The 5,596-nt window shown below is 41.8% G+C and overlaps 1 long non-coding RNA gene and 4 other non-coding genes across 6 annotated transcripts; all 5 read left to right on the top strand.

Moving 5' to 3' along the window:
- The first annotated feature begins 320 nt into the window (after positions 1-320).
- On the top strand, positions 321-4,864 carry LOC117479240. 2 transcript variants are annotated; one of them, XR_004555549.1, is made up of 10 exons: positions 321-414; positions 1,505-1,566; positions 2,170-2,194; positions 2,363-2,396; positions 2,828-2,892; positions 3,144-3,183; positions 3,716-3,775; positions 4,116-4,180; positions 4,432-4,471; positions 4,747-4,864. It is a non-coding gene; the product is annotated as an uncharacterized LOC117479240 (long non-coding RNA). The 2 variants fall into 2 exon arrangements; XR_004555548.1 differs by having other exon boundaries at positions 3,716-3,779.
- LOC117479252 lies at positions 2,553-2,691 on the top strand. The gene has a single exon (XR_004555557.1). It is a non-coding gene; the product is annotated as a small nucleolar RNA SNORA8 (small nucleolar RNA).
- Positions 2,917-3,050, top strand: LOC117479254. The gene has a single exon (XR_004555559.1). It is a non-coding gene; the product is annotated as a small nucleolar RNA SNORA18 (small nucleolar RNA).
- On the top strand, positions 3,841-3,979 carry LOC117479251. The gene has a single exon (XR_004555556.1). It is a non-coding gene; the product is annotated as a small nucleolar RNA SNORA8 (small nucleolar RNA).
- On the top strand, positions 4,205-4,338 carry LOC117479253. Its single transcript, XR_004555558.1, has one exon. It is a non-coding gene; the product is annotated as a small nucleolar RNA SNORA18 (small nucleolar RNA).
- Positions 4,865-5,596: the final 732 nt, after the last annotated feature.

Raw genomic sequence — 5,596 nt, 5'->3', positions numbered from 1 at the left:
GATGTACTGCTTTTACTTTTAAATTGTTTTCCTTTTAAAGTGTAATTAATTAAAAAAAAATCTGCAATGAGTACTTTTAATACTTGAATACAATTAAGTACAATTCTCAATGTGGTACATTTACTTACAGTGTAGTATTCGTACTTCGACTTAAGTAACGGATATGAATACTTCTTCCACCACTCACTGATTGATGTCGGACGGATTTCATATTGAGCTCTTGCTGTAAGGATCCCAGGATTTCCGAGCTGCCTTGAACGCAGAAGTTGTTGACGAAAAGTGGTTTCAACTGACGTAAAACTCCCCTATAAAAGCGTTGGCGGCACGTCGGATGTCCTCTCAGTTCCTCGGTCGGTGTGGTGTCTCCTCCGCGGTACACTGTCCGGTCCTGGTCGTCCAGAAAACAGGCAGCAGGTAAATATTCGCTGAAAATACCTGGCACAGCACAAATGTCCTCATGTCTAAGTAAAGTTACTTTAGTGGGATTTTAATAAGACATGTGAAACACGACGTGCTCACGTTGTGGACGCCACGTTGTCCTGGTTGAGCACAGTAGCTGCTAGTTAGCTTAATGCTAGAAAGGCTAACAGGCCTCCTCGTGTAAGGCAAGGCAATTTTTATTTATAGCACTTTTCAGCACGTGGCGATTCAAAGTGTTTTACACATTAAAAGTTGAGATTAAGTTGAGACACCGGCAGCTTTAAGTGCATTGCATATGGCTTGTGCGGGGCATCTAGCTGGGTGAGGATAGTATGTTGAGTGTAAATGAATGAGAAGACTGCATTCATACAGATGTGCAGTAGTTTCAGTCCTGATGCATGTAGCATGCAAACTGCATTACTGGCGGCATGGCTTTCGAATATTTATTTAGGACCAGAGAGCCTTTTTCCCCTGAAGCCGTTAAAAACTAACAATTGTTTTTCAAATGTCGCTATTGATGCAATCCTAGGTCTGGCAACATTTGTTTTTTACAATCATATTTATTTTCAATGGGGAAACAAGTTACCCAAATCACCAGCTGTGATTATTGCAAGGGGCATTTACAAAGTCCTAATATATTGAGTAGTACCAGTTGGATGGGCTTGGGTCAGTACCAGATCACTTGAGCAGAGCCACTTGTCAGGAGGACGGCCCTGTGCAGTGGGCTGATCTCAGGACAACAGTCGCTATAGAACATCAGGTTTTGCTTTCACCTCTGCACTTTTAGTTGCAGAACGGTGTCAATGAGGCCTGGCACATTCACCCTGTCTATTGGTTTTAAGAGATGCATCACTGTTTCCTCTAACACCCCCCCCAATGAAAGAAACACATTATTTTATTCATACAAGACTATTTCAGCATGATGACCATGGTATCAGGTTTCCCCCATTTCCTTTTATAAAATCTAATCTAGTTGCTTTTGCTTCCAATATTGGCTCAGTTTAATTGTTGGCTGAGATGGCTATGGTCAAACCTCTGAATAATAACAAACTTTATTATATTTAACTTTTTCCCTTTATTGCAGGATATGATCTTACTGCTGGCCTCGATGGGGGAAGATTTAGTGCTGCCCCTCTTGGATATGAGGTTAGTATTTGTTTTCATGGATTCAGACACACAGTGAAACCAATTTAGATGTCATGTGTGTTCTGTCATCACTTCATATCAGACCATGAAACTAGCGGGAACTAGCCGGAGCCTGACAACCTAAACATTCATTCATGGACATTTGACTTGTCACAGTTTTTGGCACAAGCTCCTGAAACGACTAGTTTGCATTTAATGTTATCTGGACATATATACTCTTATACTCTTGTTTTATAAGATCTGGGGTAGGGTATGGGTGGCCCTCGCTGCTTAGGTATCCAAATCATCAACCACTTCATAGCATTTCAATTGAATAGACTCCACCTCTTTAAATACAGCAAGCCTAGACATGCTACTCGACATTACTTTTCCTCAAATAAATGTGTACTGTTGGGATTGATGCATTTCTTATCTGCTTGGCACAGTATGAGCTCTGGTCCTGTGAGGTGGGCCGTAGAGCTCATACAGTGCATAGAGCAAATCATTCTCTTGCAACCCACTGCTGCTGGTTGGAGCAGTGTTACTTATGAGAAAAGACATCTGTTACATTTATCAATAGTTTTGTTTATGGCAGTCCTTTTAACATTCTTTGTTCTTTGGCAGGTGATGAAACCTTAAGGACAGCTTGGTAAGTTGCATTTCAGAATTCAGTTACCGTTCAAGTGTCATGATGATTGGCTTAATGTTCAACTGCTCTGAAGTGTGATTGAGAGATGTCCAACTGAACAAAATACAGCAGTCTCTCTACTGCCATTGCTTATGGAAACCCATAGTAACTCTAGTTCTGCCTCAACAGGTGTCCTCTCTGGCCTTCAACACTGCAGCGTGATGTAAGTACTTTGACGTCCCTTAACAAGAGGGTTTAAACTAACAGGTGGCTGCTATAAATGCACGAGATTCCAGGAGGAAAACAAACCATGTTTTCAAAGTAACTGTCGAGAGTGATATGTGACCTCCAGGAGAGTGTTTAAAACATGTGGTATGACGGCACTGTACGGTATCTGCAGCCAGCTGCTTTCTCAGCTGGTTAGTTCATAAGTCAGTGCGAGACAAAACTCACAAACTGGCATCGTTGGTCTCCATGCTGCCTGTGTGTGGAGTCCTGGTATGTTTGTTGAAACATTATTCATTAGAAAGCAATGGCTTCACCCTGTGTCTGTACATAGTACATGCAAACCACTGCAGATGTAACTCATTTCATCAAGTAATGATAAAACATCAATGCTGCAAACATTTTCTCACTCTCGCCTGCCTTCTTCAGGTGTCCTCCCAGGATGCAGCAGGAGAGGCTGTCCTCCCAGGATGCAGCAGGGCGTCACAGCAGAGGTGAGAGTGTATGATGGTCTCAGAACTGAGGTCTATCCCGACTGACCTTTACCTATAGGGCCGTGTCGTTGGAAATACCTCACAGAATAAATCTGTGGTTACGCTTTACCCACATGTCCACTCCCATGAGCATTGTGAGATATTACTGCAGGACACATGCTTATTTTGAAAGATTAAAGGAGAAATACATAATCTGCATCTTTAGAACTGTTAAATAATGAATTGGGATGTAATTAAATCTTGACTTTCAGAATCCTGAGATGTGAAGAAGAGTGACTCCATCTTTTCCCTGTGAGTAAACTGAATTTCCCCTCTGATATTAAAGCATTATCTAAGGAGTGATGCTGCTCTCAGTGTTGGTCATATACCAAGGCTTTCAGGACTCTCCATTCTTGTTTTGCTGTGGAATTGACCATAAAATAAAAATCATCCCAGAGGTCTCCTTAAGCAGCCTGCTGAGGAGGCCTGTGGGAACATGATCTTCCTAACTGTTACGCTTTACCCACATGTCCACTGCATGAGCATTGTGGGATATTACTGCAGGACGCATGATAAAAAGGGACATGAGGCCATACTGAGTATCAGCACAGGCAGGGACCCTTCAACCAGGCTGAGGCTGAGATTGGTGTTTGATATGTTATAATATTAGAAATGTAGTGCTTGAACTGGTGAAAGGAAAGGGTCTTTTTAAATGTTTTAAATAGCACTTGTCATTTTGTTCAGTTAGATTTTGATGCCCACCAAATAAGTTAAATGCAGGGAAATGAATTTAAACTAGAGATGTTTGGTAAATGTATTGACTGAATGTGTCTCCTGTGTTTAGGTGGCTGTGATGGCACAACAATCCTGAGTAAAGAATCCTGAGACTCCAGAACTAAAAGCAGTAGGTGGGTTTGTCTTCATGCAATTCTGATATCTGTCCAATGATTGAAAACACCTGATGCTTACAGCACTGTACGGTATCTGCAGCCAGCTGCTTTCTCAGCTGGTTAGTTCATAAGTCAGTGCGAGACAAAACTCACAAACTGGCATCGTTGGTCTCCATGCTGCCTGTGTGTGGAGTCCTGGTATGTTTGTTGAAACATTATTCATTAGAAAGCAATGGCTTCACCCTGTGTCTGTACATAGTACATGCAAACCACTGCAGATGTAACTCATTTCATCAAGTAATGATAAAACATCAATGCTGCAAACATTTTCTCACTCTCGCCTGCCTTCTTCAGGTGTCCTCCCAGGATGCAGCAGGAGAGGCTGTCCTCCCAGGATGCAGCAGGGTGTCACAGCAGAGGTGAGGGTGTATGACGGTCTCAGAACTGAGGTCTATCCCGACTGACCTTTACCTATAGGGCCGTGTCGTTGGAAATACCTCACAGAATAAATCTGTGGTTACGCTTTACCCACATGTCCACTCCCATGAGCATTGTGAGATATTACTGCAGGACACATGCTTATTTTGAAAGATTAAAGGAGAAATACATAATCTGCATCTTTAGAACTGTTAAATAATGAATTGGGATGTAATTAAATCTTGACTTTCAGAATCCTGAGATGTGAAGAAGAGTGACTCCATCTTTTCCCTGTGAGTAAACTGAATTTCCCCTCTGATATTAAAGCATTATCTAAGGAGTGGTGTTGGTCATATACCAAGGCTTTCAGGACTCTCCATTCTTGTTTTGCTGTGGAATTGACCATAAAATAAAAATCATCCCAGAGGTCTCCTTCAGCAGCCTGCTGAGGAGGCCTGTGGGAACATGATCTTCCTAACTGTACACATGCTGCTCTCATCAGTCACATGAAGGTGAAGTGACCTAACTACTGTAGCTTGTACTGAATCTTTGCTTCCTGTATTTTCAGATTGCTGCTCGACAGCTGATCTGGTGACAGCATTGCACATAGTGGCAAATACCTTTACAGCTGTTGTGTCCACTGCAACAGAATGTCTACTTACTGAAATAAACAACTATTACTCTCACTTGTCTGTCAATGTCCTCGTATCATGCACTATAATCAAGAATTTAATTGATAACTTTCTTAATGTAATGTTTCATTACTTGGCTAATGCATTTATCCACGCATACTACCTGAAATGATTAGTGCTCAAATTGAACACTTGACATTTGGATGTTCCAGGGATTGAGTCTTGCCAACAGACCACTGCTAAAGAGAATTGGGGACCATGTGCTAGCATATCAATATGCAGAATGAAGTTCTGTTAATGAAAAATCTGCTGCAGTTAAAACATTTTCATCCATCAGAAAACATGACCGAATACTTTTATTAAAGGTAGGGTAGGTAAGTTTGAGAGACCGGCTTGAGATACACTTGTTATATTCCATGGAATGCTCTTAACATCCCGATAGCAATGAATATCTTAAGTGCTTTGACAAAAAATTCTGTAAAAAGCACGACCAATCATTTTAGCCACCCCGGCTAAAATGATTGGATGGCCTACCTGCCTGTCAGCCTTCCATCTGTGCACAAACTTATCTCTTGCCCTCATTGGTCATGTTCGTGTGTGTTGGAGGAGGTGCTCTATAAGGAAGTGGCAGATTTTCTCCGGTTGTGTATATTTAAACTAGCGATCTCGAGCCGGTTTCTCAAACGTACCTACCCCACCTTAAGTATTTAGGCAGGATCAAAAGAACTCTTTCAGGCTGACCCTTCATTTATAACCAGCTTGCTGAAAATGGTCCCTTACTGCACA

This window comes from Trematomus bernacchii, unplaced genomic scaffold, assembly GCF_902827165.1.
Source record: "Trematomus bernacchii unplaced genomic scaffold, fTreBer1.1, whole genome shotgun sequence".
In the NCBI taxonomy this organism is placed as follows: Eukaryota; Metazoa; Chordata; class Actinopteri; order Perciformes; family Nototheniidae; genus Trematomus; species Trematomus bernacchii.
This window is presented reverse-complemented; position numbering and strand designations above follow the sequence as displayed.